Source organism: Zea mays, chromosome 5 (assembly GCF_902167145.1).
Source record: "Zea mays cultivar B73 chromosome 5, Zm-B73-REFERENCE-NAM-5.0, whole genome shotgun sequence".
Lineage (NCBI taxonomy): Eukaryota > Viridiplantae > Streptophyta > Magnoliopsida > Poales > Poaceae > Zea > Zea mays.
In genome coordinates, this window is record NC_050100.1 from 151,732,453 (window position 1) to 151,748,799 (window position 16,347).

A 16,347-nucleotide genomic window follows, 5' to 3' on the forward strand; every position below is an offset into this window, starting at 1 on the left:
GGCCAGGAGGCCCAGGTGGGATCCGGCGTGCTGTGACGGGCCCCGTGCGGATAAGTGTATCACAGGCCGCATCTGCAATAGCCTTTTCTGTAATGACAGTCTGTAACCTCCACTTGTGGGAATATTCTGGGGATAAACCGGGTGCTCGAGGGCAGGAACGTCTTTGGAAAAGGACGGGTGGCCGCTCGAGCGCCTATAAATACCCCCGTACAGTGCCCGTGAGAGGGAAGATTAACAGAGCTATTGGCATTCCCTGTTGAACCTTGCAAACACTCTCTCCATTTTCCTATTGTATCTACTTGCTCGAAAAAGCAAGTGCCAACAGTCGTGATCCCTTGGCAGATGAGTAACATGACTTGTGGGTACAGGGTACAACCTCTGCAGAGCGTAAAACTGGTATACTAGCCGAGCTCACGGTCAAGAGCAACTCAGGACTCTCGCATGATTAAATTATGGAACTAAATTCAATTTGTCATTTGCATTGTATGGGATTATTTATTAATTTTATTCTATTCTTATAATGGTTTGGTATTTACTTACATTTAGTAACTGCTAATAAAATTTGACCAACTTATTAAAAGCAATGCTCAATTTTAACCCCTATTGTTGATCTGCTTATCACATCACATGAACTCCCACCTTTGGTGAGTTCATGCCACATTATTCCCCACAACTTGTTGAGCGATGAACATGTGTGAGCTCACCCTTGCTGTCTCACACCCCCCGCAGGAGAAGAACAGGTGGTTCAAAAGGAGCCACACAATGAGGTGTTCGACTTGATCTATGTGGCGTCTCCCAGTTGACTTTATGGCGCCAAGGATGGACTTTAGTTCATTTTATATTTATCTTTTATTTTGTAAGACTTCTGCTATGTAATAAGTAATCTGATGTTATTGTGACATTTGTCTCTATACACTCTATTATTATATGTGTTGTCTTCTTTGGCGCATATATGAGATGCACCCGGCTTTGTCCCTTAACTCCGGGTGTGACAACACCAAACATAATAACAAACTGTCTAATAATGATGTATGCTTAGCAACTAGATCCTATGTTCGAGAATTACTAAATTCGGAGTTACAGTTCAAAAGCTATGATTTTCTAAAAGTTGTAGATGACTAAACAATAAAATCGTGTTTATGTTGATTAATATAAATCAAATGAGAAAAAATACCTCAACTATACGTTTAATTCATCTCCTCATCTAAGTTATATAATTATTACCTTAGAGTGCTTAATTGGCTAAACATAGGCTAAGAGTTATCCAATTATAAAACTTTGTGACGTAAGACAACTAATGTTATTACTGTATAGGCAAGTTTATGAGACCAACACAATTTGAATGGGTGGGATCGGAGTTAACATGAGCAAGTTATGGAGTTTACAAGTTTCTAGTTATTCTATTATTGATTTTATACCCTAAAATCAGTACCAGGGGTGTTTTTGCAAATTCCAGGGACTCCTACGTAAAACTCTTTACACTGCACGTGACCCCGGGTTATTTTTGTACAAGTTCAAGGTCTTTTTAGCAAAACTAATCGACTAATCGCACAAGACTCAACTAGTGTGATATCCTGGCCCATGGGATGGTGATTTCCTGGCCCAAGGCTTAATAAAATTAATAGAGTATCCATACCAACAAGGTGTATCTTTTTTTCGGAAGCCTATCTCGAAAGAACCTCCAAGTTATGTGTGCTTGGCTTGGAGCAATTTGGGATGGGTGACTGACCGAGAAGTTTTCTCGGGTGCGCATGAGTGAGGACAAAGTGTGCACAAAAGACTCGTGTTGGTCTGTGGGGACGATATATGATCCTAGAGAGCTACCAGGAGTAAGTACCACTGGTCCAAGGATTGGATGGGGTGTTATAAGTGGTATCAGAGCCGACCCTCGAGGTTTCACGGGCGTGTGTGGGCTAGGGGGTTCGGGTATATGGCGCATAGCACATGTGGGCCTGGAGTGGTCACATGGCATGGCATATGACGACACTAGACACACAGACGTGGCTAAGAGGGAAGGTTCCTGGATTGGGGTTGACCGACGAGGACGTCAGTCTTCTAAGGGGGGTGGATTGTGATATCTTGGCCCCTGGGATGGTGATTTCCTAGCCCAAGGCTTAATAGAATTAATAGATTATCCATACCAACAAGGTGCATCTTCTTTTTCGGAAGCCTATCTCGAAAGAACCTTCAAGTTAAGCGTACTTGGTTGGAGCAATTTAGGATGAGTGACCGACCGGAAGTTTTCTCGGGTGCGCATGAGTGAGGACAAAGTGCGCACAAAAGACTCGTGTTGGTCTGTGGGGACGATATATGATCCTAGAGAGCTGTCAGGAGTAAGTACCATTGGTCCAGGGATTGGACGGGGTGTTACAACTAGGGCCATCCATTTAAGGATCTAGGGCCCAGATTAGATGAGGCCCCCATCGAACCGATATGCAACATGGATCGCCAGATCACGATCCCACGGTCTAGATCCAAAATGCTAGAGATCCATCCTGATCCACCTAATCGGTGCCCAACTGCCCAGATCCAAAACACCCGAAAGGGTATTTCTGGTTCTAATCTCTACCATCCATTATCGAATCGGTGGCCAGCGTTTCGCCTCCCCCAACCAACATCAGCCGGCGGCAGCGCTGCCCCGAACACGGCGGAGGAGATCACCAAAGACGCCCGATCTCCCACCATGGTCCCCAAAACTTGGATCTGAAGGGTGCTACGTAGAGTGGGCGCTAATGCAAACTGAGTGGGAAGAACCTTACCGACGACTGGAGCCACAAAGCAGCGAGACCATGGCACACCTCAGAGCTCCGCATTATTTTGAAGATCGACGAGGAATTGCGGCGGTGTTCGGTCATCCATACACCGAGCAAGGCTATGACTAGTTCCCACGCGTGCAGTTAGTGTTTTCCCCTCCTAAAGTGGGGCCCGAACGGCGGCGATGCCGGTACAGCAGGCACAACGGCTTGTGGTTGCTTCCCCTATGAATGGCATTCAGCGCGATGACCCAGGCTTTATATGCACACAGAGTCCGTGACCAGACAAGCTACCCACCTAGCCCAGAATGCGCGTTTGTTGCGCCAAACCCCGAAGATCATGGATGGCGGGTGAGAAGGGTTCGGCGTGGATTGTTCGGATCAACCGTGAGGAAGAGAGCGACCTGACGAGTGGGTCCCAGGTGTCAGTGACCAAGCGCGTGCGAAGTGTGGACGGTGGCTGTGACAAGATGGGACCCACATGGCGGTGATGGTGTGTCCAGCCCAGGCGCGCGCGGTTGAAGCGTGAAGCTAAGCAGTGGGGTCGGCCTGGCAGTGGCCACAAGCTTAGGTCTTAGATGGTTGGGCCGTGTGGGATAGTGGAGAGATGGGTTGGCGGGAGAGAGGAAGGTAATGGGCCGGCCGAGAGTTTTGGCCCGCGCAGGTAGAGCTTTTTCCTTTTCTTTTATTCTTTCTTTTCCAATTCCAAATCTAAAGTTTCAAACTAAATTTTAAATTCCTGTTAAATTTCAGGTTTCCAAATATTAAATACAATCCTAATGTTATCTTATAATGTGTATTATTTTTAGTAATATTATTTATTTATTATTGTTATCTTATAATGTGTATTCTTTTCTCTTCTCTTTTCTCTTTTATTTTCAAATTCAAATTTTCAAAATTAAACTTGTCTTGTGAATTTAAACCCAAATGCAAAAATACAAGAACCTCAGCATGAGATGCATATTTGAGTATTTATTTATTTTCTATTTGACTACTTTAATTCCCTTAATTGAATATGCACAAAGAAAAGAGAATCAAACAATTCCCAAAACACTAACATATAAATATACTTATTTATTTATCTTATATATTTTTATATAGATTTTGAGCTTTACACAAGGTCACAAAGGTATTTTTATGCGGGCTATGTCCTGTGCCTATAAATAGGTGAACAGTACTCCTGTACTGTTCACGCTGGATGGTAATTGCTCTCACGTCATTGTCTCCGAGCAAGCCGAAGGTATCAATGTAATATCAATTTTGATTGTATCTATATCTTCATTATGAAATAAATGTCTGGTTTGGTTTTACATCTTGTGAGTAAATTTTCATATTTATGAATGATGAGGACTTGTTATTCATAACCTTCGTCTAAGACTCATTATACCCGAGAGGGAATAATGCTTCGAAGGACAAAGGTCCTTTAACGCTTAACAATTGTGTTGCCTTGTTTTATGGTCTACATCAATAAAATACAAGTGAACAATAGCTACAGGACCATCGAGAAGTCCATCGCCAACATCCCAGACGGCAGCACCAAACGTTACATCCTCATCCTCAACGGTGGCACCGTGTATCGGGAGAATGTGTTGGTGAGCAAAAGCAAGTCGTTCGTCACCATAAGATCAGATGACCCCATCAACCCTGCCATCATCATTTGGAACGACACTGCCGCCACCCTGGGCAAGGACAGCAAGCCCTTGGAGTAGATGGTAGTAGCACCATGACCTTAGAGTCCGACTACTTCATTGCCTATGGTATTGTCTTTAGGAATAATGTTGTAGTAGCAGCGAAGAAGAAGAAGAAGACAGAAGGCGAGGCTCCTTCGTTGCGGGTGCAAGGAACAAAGGCAACCTTCTACAACTGCAGCGTAACACCCAAAATCTTAACAGGTGAATCAAGGAACAAAGGCAACCTTCGTTGTGAGGGCGCCTGTGTGCCCAACGTACATCGCACAGGTGAGGCCCCGTCGCTGCAACGTCTGTGTCGCCGTCGCCGTCACCGGTGTCGGGGTTGGGGAAGAGTGGGGCGATCGTGGATCTTCAGATGTGTGGTTCAAATTAGATGTGGGCTAATGCTTCGCCTTGAAGCGATCTGAGCCGCAGATCCGTTAACTGATGGGGTGGAATAGATCAGGCCAGCACTGAATCTCGGGCGTGGATCTTGAATCCTACGGTGGCTGTCGTATATCGAGTTGAGCTTAGATCTGGGCCGCGGATGTCCGATCCAATAGCACTGATCAGACCAAGTCTACCGGTTCGCCTAGATCTAATCAGTGCCCTCGATTCTAGATCGGGCGGCTGCGATAAACCAGTACCCCTTCAGCTCGGCCAGTTTGCTAAAGAGCCCCTATGGAAACAGTGAATTAACCCGCAGTCCATCCCTATATTAGGATCATTACATAATTGTCCAAACATTTGTAAAAGTAACCTTGCGCTCTTATAAAATTATGGCCGCAACCCACTGGTCTCGGTTAGTTGGTAATAATTAATTTTAAAAGATATTTGATATAGAAATAAATCTAGAAATCTATAAAATTCATGATTCCTTTATTTTAACTCTAAATTGATTCATTCCAGTTGCATTAAATTCATAAAAATATTGTTTTGTCATCTGGTAACCTTAGTTTGCTATGAAACCTAGATAAGAAAAAATATACACTTAGTTTCTTTCATATCCAACACTTAAATCTTCAGAAAATCATAACTCTTTAACCGTAACTCTAAATTTAGTGGTTCTTGAACCTAGGTTCTCGCTACGACACATAGATCATTATTATGCAGTTTGTTCTTATGTTTAGTGTGATGTTAATTTTTCCTATACCATGTTTGTTTGTATTGCGACGAATAGCAGTGTGGTTGCAAATCACTTGAAGACCAACTGACTACCTGGGAATCTCGCGTCTAAAGCAAGCTGTGTCCTTGATCACTCTTCTTTACCTAATAATGTTCTTGTTAATCACTGTGACATGCTCAAGTTAATTTGATGGGACCTAATAGGTTTCCCTAGTATTGTTTATCCCACGCCTTGCAAACATATGAACTATTGGTAGATTTGCTATTGCTCTACCTAGTTTTGGGAAATTAATCTTATACTATGATCATGTTCCAATTATGCTGTTGTTTAATTATTGTTCATGACAAGATCATTGTGTTAATTGGAACATGGAGCTTAACTTGAGATAACAGTGCTACCACAAGGGTGGAATGGGACGCCCTTGGCCAAGTAATTAGGAAAGCTAGGGAGAGATTACCTTACCCAGAAGGGGCAAGCAGGGAGGCATCACTGCTAGAGTATAGGGAGGTCCTCGGGTCGAACTTTCTGTGAAGCTTTTCGGACGAGGGATTCCTCTACTTCCTTCGTCCTGAATCCGTAGCCGGGCTTTCTCGAACTGGTGGAACTTTGGAAAGGAGTGGTAGTGCTACCCTGCCTCATTTCCTCGGTAGAGGTGTATGGGGTCCGATCAACCCCATGGCAAATGGGTAACACGACTTGTGGGTAAAGATGTGCAACCTTTGTAGAGTGTAAAACTGGTATATCAGTCGTGCTCACGGTCAAGAGAGACTCAGGACTCTCGCATGATTAATTTATGGAACTAAACTTCAGGACTCTCGCATGATTAATTTATGGAACTAAACTTAATCTGTCATATACATTGCATCGCGGGTGTTTTTATCAATTGTGATCTCTTATTTAATTGGGTTGGTATCTACTTATACCTAGTAACTGCTAATAAAATTTTGATCAACTTTAAAAGCAATGCTCAGCTTTAACCATCTCCTTTGGTAAGCCTTACACTTCATATGAGCTCCCACCCTTGGTGAGTTTATGCACATTATTCCCCACAACTTGTTGAGCAATGAACGTATGTGAGCTCACCCTTGTTGTACTCACATCCCCACAGGTCAAGAATAGGTACCACTGGACGAGGCGCATGAAGTTTGCTATGATGAGTTCGTGAGTGGTAAAGGTCGTCGTCTCCCAGTCAACTTTGGGTTGTTGGATCATTGTCTTCGTATGATGTAATTATTAAACTATTTTGTATAGAACTCAATTATATATTAAAGATGTGACATTCATTTCTATACCATGAATCATCATATGTGTGAGAGTTGATCCTAGCACACTTGGTGAAGTTCGCGCCCGGGTTTTGGACCCAATGAATCTGGGTGTGACAGAAGTGGTATCAGAGGAATGTTGACTATAGGACGTAACCTAGATAGAACTGGATAACGCTTTCCTACTTACCTTTGCTACTCTGATTTATTCTGAAGTTTTCTTAATCTTTTCTCAATTATTGCTACTTTACTCTATTTATTCTTACCTTTTCACCTCTAAAGACAAAAGCGGATTTCACACTTTAAAATCTTGTACCGAAAGTGACCTTTAGGAATAGGAGACCTAATCTTAGGAACAAAAACAAAATTATTTTGTAAGTATCTATACGCTTGAATGTTTGTTCTTATGATAACTGTTTGATTTGGTTCTTTGATTGAGTGTTGTGGAGTAATGTCCACAATTGCATCTGCATATACCTCTAGGCATAGAAAAAAATATTTATAAAATAACTAGACAACCTAGATTATCCCCCATTAAAATGTAGCTAGGATCACATATCTATCTTAGTAGATTCTATCTTATCCATGGAGATTCATCTTATAAGCATAGTTAACCCGACATAGACGCAAAACAACAGATCAATGCTCTGCCTAAGACCCTTCAATTTATGACTAGCTACTAGGCTACCTGTTCTACCTACTAAATTATTCCCCTTGCAAAACTATCTTACCATATGTCTCTAACCCAGATGGTTAATACCAGGAGGGGAGGAGGTGTTGATCTACTCACACGAATTCATCGAAGAAGGGTTGTAGCTAATCCAGAACCAAAAATGAATCCCCTAAATCCCCCGCCTGTTGATGACGTGGCTGCTGCTCAAATGCGATTACTATAACAAATGGCAACACGATGACGGAAATGCAAGCATAGATCTATCAAGAACGATAGAAAATACGGCAAGAACGTCAAGAAATGCGCCAAAAATGGTAGGAACGACAGCAACTACCACCTCCACCACCACCAGCTCCACCCAGGGATAAGCACCAGGAGTTTATGAGTCATAAGCCACCGACATTCTCCAACTTCTCCGACCCACTGCAAGCTGACGACTGGCTAAACTCCATGGACAAGATGCTCAACATAGCCCAGTGTACTGATAGGGAGAAAGTGCTATATGCATCGGGTCACCTCACTGGCCCTGCTGCAGATTGGTGTGATGCATATTGCGATGCTTACGCCGCTGCTAACACCATTTCATGGGCAGAATTCTCCACTCACTTCAGGAATTACCATATTCCTACTGGTCTCATGAAAATAAAGAAGGAGTTCCTATCCCTCAAACAGGGAGGCATGTCCATAAGCGAATACAGAGACAAATTCATCCAGCTATCCCGGTATGCTCCTGGTGAGGTCTATGATGATGAGAAAAAGCAACAGCTCTTTTTAGAGGGTTTGATCGGACCACTACAATACCAACTAATGACGCACACATTCCCATCCTTCTAGAGAATGCTAGACAAAGCTATCGCTCTGAAGCACATGAGGGTTGAGCTTGGAGAAAAAGGAAGGCTACTAACTAGGGACAGGCTAGGAGCAGTACCCGTCCCCGTTATACTGCACCCCAAGGCACACCAACTCTTTGCAGTTCCGGGCAACAGACTCAACAGACCTAATCACCTCCTCCACAAGCAAACACATCATCAGGACTTGTTGCTCCTAATACATCAAGAAACAGGTCATGCTTCAAGTGTGGACAGACTGGACATTATGCTAACTACTGTCCCAACAGGGCTACTTACACCACTCCAGCTCCGATGAACAAGGTCAGGCCTCAGGAGGCAAGAGTCAGGCCTTATCCGTCAATCGAGGTCAGGTCAACCACGTGGAAGCAGAAGCTGAACTTAGTGAACCCGAAAACCCGGAAGAGGTGCCGATTGAAGGTGAAGAAGCCGGTGAAGAAGTCAACGAGCAACAAGATTATAGTATATATATATATATGTTTTAAGTAATATTTGTAAGACCTAAATAATACCTTAGGTAGTAGTTAGTACTTTATTATTTTAAGAATAGTAATAAGGTCTATTCGTCCCTATGTGTTAGTAATAAGTTATGCATCGTGCTGAGTTCTTTATTGTGCATATGTTTTGAGACAAGATAGTGTTACATTCATTTCTTACTAATCTCGAGGATGAGATTATTTTTAAGGGGGTAGAATTTGTAACACCCAACATCTTAACTGGTGAATCAAGGAAATGCTTTAAAATAAATAATAATATAAATAATAATATAAATAATAATATAAATAATAATAATAAATAAAGTACCCTTGATAAATGATGGAACTTTTGAATTCACCTCTTTCTAAAAGTAAATGGTCATAATAAAATAATATTAGATAAATCAAACCTTAATAAAGATTAGACATTGAAAATGTTTTTCTATCAAAACAAAGGAATATGAATTTTGGAATCTATCTTTAAACTGACCACACAACCAAAATCATATTCTATGGAAATAATATGGTGTGTATTTCATTACCTAAATAACATAATAATAATAAATAAAGTAACTAAATAAATAGATTAGTGCACATCATACTGGAGGTCTATTTGTGCATCTAAAATTAAGGGTTTAAAATTCAGACTTGAGTTTGATTTGAAATTGAAATAAGAAAAATAAAATCAGAAAAAGAAATATAAAAGAGAAGCAACTGTGCCTGGGCCAAAACCCACGATTCGGCCCACTTATCGGCGCCGTGTGGCCCAGCCGTGCGCGCGCTTCTGGACGTCCCTTTACATTGACATGGAGGGCCCATGTGCCAGACTCGCTCCTTACCGCACGCTACCCACTGACAACCGAACCCCACGAACCATGCCTCCCTCTCCAGCGCTGCAGCGACCGGAGCTCGCACAACAGACCCCGCGCAGATTGCGCGTGCCGTTGCAACCAACTCGGTGCGCTAGCTGCGTGGTGAGTCGGCATCGGGGTATAAAGACGGGGCTACCCTCGACGACCATCGCGGCCGCGACACCAACCAGACCACCATGCGCCATACCCAACGGAAACTAGGCCACTGCGGCTACCTCTCGAGCTCGCTATCGCCAGCGTTCATGGAAGGGCTGGGAAGGACCCCCATGCCATGTGGATCGTGCGCGGGCAGCTAATCAGGCTCGGGGAGTCGGAGGTCGGCGACAATTCCTCACCAAGAAATCAGCGCCGCCGTAGATCCGCCGAGAGCTGAGGCCAGCAACCTCTGTGTGCAAGATTCTCGGTAATCTTCCCCTCCGTATGGTCGCAGATGTCTCCTCTTCGCGTAGCTGCGGTCCAATTTATGTGGGCGTGCGTGTGTGCCCAACGTGCATCGCTCCGGCGAGGCCCCGTCTCTACGACCTCTGCACCGCCGTCATAGGTGTCGGGGTTGGGGAAGAGTGGGGCGACCGTGGATCTTCGGTTGTGCGATTCAGATTAGATGTGGGCAGATCCGTTAAACGATGGGGTGGAGTAGATCAGGCCAGCACTAAATCCCGGGCATAGATCTTGAATCCTACAGTGGCTGTCTTATATCGAGTTGAGCTTAGATCTGGACTGCGGATGTCCGATCGAACAACGCTGATCAGACGAAGTCTACCGGTTCGCCTAGATCTAATCAGTGCCCTAAATTCTAGATCGGGCGGCTGAGATAAACCAGTACCCCTTTAGCTCGGCCAGTTTGCTAAAGAGCCCCTGTGGAAATTGTGAATTAACCCGCAGTCCATCCCTATATTAGGATCGTTACATAATTGTCCAAACATTTGTAAAAGTAACCTTGCGCTCTTATAAAATTGTGGCCGCAACCCACTGGTCTCGGTTAGTTGGTAATAATTAATTTAAAAAAGATATTTGATATAGAAATAAATCTAGAAATCTATAAAATTCATGATTCCTTTATTTTAACTCCAATTTAATTCATTCCAGTTGCATTAAATTTATAATAACATTGTTTATCATCTGGTAACCTTAGTTTGTTATGAAACCTAGATAAAAAATGCACTTAGTTTCTTTCATATCCAACACTTAAATCTTCAGAAAACCATAACTCTTTAACCGTAACTCTAAATTTAGTGGTTCTCGAACCTAGGTTCTCGCTACAACGCATAGATCATTATTATGCAGTTTGTTCTTATGTTTAGTGTGATGTTAATTTTGCCTATACCATGTTTGTTTGTATTGCTACGAATAGCAGCATGGTTGCAAATCACTTGAAGACCAACTGAGTACCTGGGAGTCTCGAGTCTAAGGCAAGTTGTGCCCTTGATCACTCTTCTTTACCTAATAATGTTCTGGTTAATCACTGTGACATGCTCAGGTTAATTTGGTGGGACCTAATAGGTTTCCCAAGCCTTGCAAACATATGAACTATTGGGTAGATTTGGTTTTGCTCTACCTGGTTTTGGGAAATTAATGTTATACTGTGATCATGTTCCAATTATATTGTTGTTTAATTATTGTTCATGAAAAGATTATTGTGTCAATTGGAACATGGAGCTTAACTTGAGATCACAGTGCTACCACAAGGGTGGAACTAGTGGAACTTTGGAAAGGCCTCGTTGTGCTACCCTGCCTCTCTTCCTCGCTAGAGGTGTATGGGGTTTGATCAACCCCGTGGAAAATGGGTAACACGACTTGTGGGTAAAGATGTGTAACCTCTATAGAGTGTAAAACTGGTATATCTGTCGTGCTCACGGTCAAGAGCGACTCATGACTCTCTCATGATTAATTTATGGAACTAAACTTAATCTATCATATGCATTGCATCACGAGTGTTATTATCAATTGTGATATCTTATTTAGTTGGGTTGGTATCTACTTATACCTAGTAACTGTTAATAAAATTTTGACCAACTTTAAAAGCAATGCTCAGCTTTAACCATCTCCTTTTGTAAGCCTTACACTTCACATGAGCTCCCACCCTTGGTGAGTTCATGAACATTATTCCCCGCAACTTGTTGAGCAATGAACGTATGTGAGCTCACCCTTGCTATACTCACATCCCCCCAGGTCAAGAACAGGTACCACTGGACGAGGCACATGAAGGATGCTGTGATGAGTTCGTGAGTGGTCTAGGCTGTCGTCTCGCAGTCAACTTTGGGTTGCTGGATCGTTGTCTTCGTATGATGTAATTATTTAACTATTTTGTACAGAACTCCATTATATATTAAAGATGTGACATTCATTTCTGTACCGTGAATCATCATATGTGTGAGACTTGATCCTAGCACCCTTTGGTGAAGTTCGCGCCCGGGTTATGGACCCCTTCAATCCGGGTGTGACATGCACAATCGAAGGTGGACAAGGCGCCCTGTATGTATGACCAGATGGGGCTGCACTACTTCAAATCCTGCACCATCAGGGGCATGTAACACCCCGAGATTCACAAATACCCCAGAATGCTACTAAACTACACATCTAACATTCATATATAAAATTTCGACAACATCTCCTTTGAAAATTGCACAAATGGGGAAGCAACAAAATATAAATAGATATCATGATAAGAAAACATAATAGACATTAATAATCTGCTAGCAATGGGAACACAACCATAACGACATGAACTGAATTAACTAGTGCGCACGACTAGTTAAAAACAAACATCCTTTGACAAGAAGTTTCTAATTAAATCATGATTGCGCCTAGGCATCGTTATTATGAGAGTGAAGGTGGATGTGCTGCTACTTCCCACTCTCCATGATGAGTAACAAACACCTGCATTGAGTAATGCAAGAGTGAGATAAAACATCTCAAAAAGCAAATTGTTTTGACGAGATATTTAAACCACAAATTGAATTAATCAACATTCTAAAAGAATCACAAATCAGATCAGAAATACTTGTAGATATAGAACTCAGTAGTCCCAATATAACCAATACCATCTCATTTCCGAGAACAACCACGATAGGTTGTATAACACTTCCCTGCGTCAACAATACCTGCAAATATCACTCAATGTATGCACAGGAATGCAATGTGTAGGTCCCCTGTCTTCATACCTCTGAGGGTATAAAACCACATCATCTGCAAATGTCACTTCAATGAATTCATATGAATGCAATGCATATGTCCTCTGCCTTCATACCTCTAAGGGTATGAAGCCGCATCGTACCCCTCCTCGGGCAACTTACGATGCTAAGTTGTACAGGTACGGTCGGACCATAGGTCACGACAAAACTTCAGATGCAAATGAGTCATGCAATGTATATGGCATGCTGCATTTATTAATAAACTACACTTCCTTCAGATACAATACAAACCTCAATTAATACTTCATCTACCTTTAGATACAATACAAACCTCAAATAATACTTCATCTGCCTTCAAATACAATACCAACCTCAAATAATGCTTCATCTGCCTTCAGGGGTGTGAATTAATCTCATGGGTCGTACTCGAACCATAATCATCATCAATATATGATAGAGCATCAATATAATACAAACAAGTAAAACATCATCTTATAGTTCAATTATGAAAGAATCCAATAATTCTGAATATTAGAGTGTAGGCGATAGAAGTAACAGGTCAAAACGGTAGCAACCACCGCTACATTCACTTGCCTTCATCGAAGAAGAAAAATGTACTAGGCATGATATGGAGTGTAGCCACCTGCTAGCGCGCATAAAATTTAGTACAAATATTTCCCAAACATTTGCCAACAATCAACAATTCGCTCCTACACTGGAAACCAATACCTGGTGGAAAGACTCCCACCCTGAACCACATGCCACACGACAGCAGCGCTATTTGTTAATTTTGTATCTTTAAAATTATAATAGTGGTGATATCAAACAAATACTCTAGGAGTATCTACACAAAATACTCTACAACTTTGGTATTCAGTAGATAATTAAATTCAGCCATCTATAAGTTTTAAAGCATCTGACAAGATAACTGACTGAATCTGTTTCAGGCAGCAGCATAGTTAACTTAAAAATTCGTTATCTCCCAAACTACTCAACCAAAAAATATGCAATTCTGCTGGCAGTGAAGACTTTTATCGCTCTACAAAAGTCTCCATAGTTGGAAGAGCCAATTCGGCCATTTATTAGATGAAACCGACGAGTGAACTGACCCTCTCATTTTTGTCAGGCAAACAGGAACAGCCACAGTAAAACAAACATAACTGGAGTTTCAAAATTCATATGAATGCACTATTTAACAATCTGGAAATCTTATGAAATTATCTACAACTTATTTTACCAACCTAAAGTTTAATTCTGTTTATTAAATTGCCTAAATCTTAATAGAACAGATTCTGCACAGAATTGTGAGACTAAAAAACTGCTATAATCAAACTGCAATAACTTTCTGATCTGATGTCCGATTGGGGTGTTCTTTATGGCCACGGAAAGATCTACAAATTATCTACGACTCATAGATAGACATTTTATTTTTTTGATGCCAGTAAGAGCATGAAAAACTGGTATGAACAGAAACTGTCGAATCTGCCATTCTGCAGAAACTAATTTCGAGATCAAAAACTAACCCCCCATCTAATCCAACCTCTAATCATTCAATCCCCATGATTCACAACCCCCAAAACACATAATTACAGGGAGGAACATGGATCTTATCCTTACCTAAGGTTTCCCCAAGAAAAATTGCAAGAAGATATGGGGTAGAACATCTCCTTGATCCTCTCTTCCTCTTCATTTCAACGTGCTCCTCCTCTTCTCGATCCTTGCTGTGTGGGAGGAGATCTAGAGGGAGGAGGAAGTCGTGGAGAGGGTATAGGGCGGCTGCAAATGGGGAGGAGAGGAAAAGGGAGGGGGCGTCTGCAACAATTGGGGAGAGGGAGAGGGGTCGGCTAGAGTTGGGGAGGAGAGGGGGGGCTCCCATCCATCGGATCGAGATCAATGGCCCGAACTCGCTCTCCCATCTGAGCTCCTGACCCCAGCGGAAAAAAATGTCAAAACATCTACTGTTTCCGTGAACAACAAGGGCACCATTGACTTCATCTTTGGCTCTGCCAAGTCCTTTTACGAGGACTGCGCCATTGTTTCCGTGAACAACAAGGTGGAGATCATGACCTTGCCTGTGGCGCCACCTCAACTTGACATTTACGACAATCCAATCAAGGTTGCCCTAGGGGAGGGCGGCTTCTCCTTCAAGACATGTACCATCACCGAGAAAGGCCAACAAATCTTCCTCGAGAGGATGGGCACGCCTTCCATCTAATCCAACACCTAGATTTCTAAGGAGGTTGTGCCCATAATATACGACAAAGGGACCATCTCCATGCCTAGTAATATGTATGGCGACTCATGCATGCAGCAGAATCTCTCTCCCTCTCTATATACATACTTGTTATCTCATATCTATGCAGAACTAGAAGACGTCGTGCCACTTTCAAGTGCTATGAGTCTGGGTTGGAGAAAATATGGCACCTCAAATTTAAGTACGCTGAAGCCATATACTTTTTTGGGACAGAATTTTTTCACTGAAGATTCATGGATCCTGTCCAAACCACCTACTGATGCTAAAACATTGATGTCTGTTTAAAGATATAGAATCCTCAAAGATCACCAAAGATCATCATCTACCACTAATTAATAACGAACCAAATTAGATACATTTTGCATTTACATTTTGTCCTTATCTATAAATTATGCATGCTGCTGTAAACAAGTTGTAGATGGGCTTCATTTGTTCTCGAGAATGAAAAATAACAAATAAACAAAGCAAACAAGAGGATGAACCAGAAGTCTGGTTCGGCAAGAAAGAAGAAGGAAAGACGATATTGAGCATGTGATACTTGTGAATCATATGTATAAACTTCGTGGGCGTACTTGTAATTTCATACGAAGTTGTACCTCTCGCCTATAAACAGAGTAACATTGTCATGCATAAACTCACCTTTCGAGAGCTCAAAGCTTCATTTAGCTTAGCCTTCGAAGTACCTTTCATCTATCACTTGTGTGAAGCTGAAGGTATGTTTGTAATTGTTTGTTATATTGCAAGGAATGAAATAATAAGTGTGGAAGCATGAAGATGAGTAACATGTCTTGGTTGTAATTGTTTACATTTCATCCTTGTTAATATATAAGCATTTGTGCCCCTTCGTCTTCTCTCTTGAATTAACCTTCGAAGAAGCATTAATTGAAGGGAGAAGTTTATGGTTTAATAACTTGTGTTGGCTTATTTTTGATGTCCTATAGCAATCAAAAGCAAGCGACCAATAGTGGATATGGCTAGCAAGTGGCCAGCGCCATCAGCATGGACCCTATGTTTGTGTGTATGAATCACAGTAGCGCGATTGGGGAAGGAGGCTTGACGGTTGTAAGTGCAATCAACCCATTTGAGGGTTTTGGTGGTTATATGACAAAACAAATAAAGTACCTAATAAGTTGCTCCTAGTATATGCTGAGTTATTTCAAAGATAGGAGCAGTACAAACATTAATTTCAAACAAAAATAGAACACAAATTGGCTAAGTACTTCAAATCATATGGCGTGTTTGCAACGACTGATTCAAAGTATATATTTCTTGAGTTGTAGGA

At 42.0% G+C, this 16,347-nt stretch overlaps 1 pseudogene; it reads left to right on the forward strand.

The window, feature by feature from the left end:
- Window positions 1-4,207: 4,207 nt before the first annotated feature.
- LOC103628555 (pectinesterase QRT1-like) lies at window positions 4,208-15,350 on the forward strand (annotated as a pseudogene).
- The last annotated feature ends 997 nt before the right edge of the window (window positions 15,351-16,347 follow it).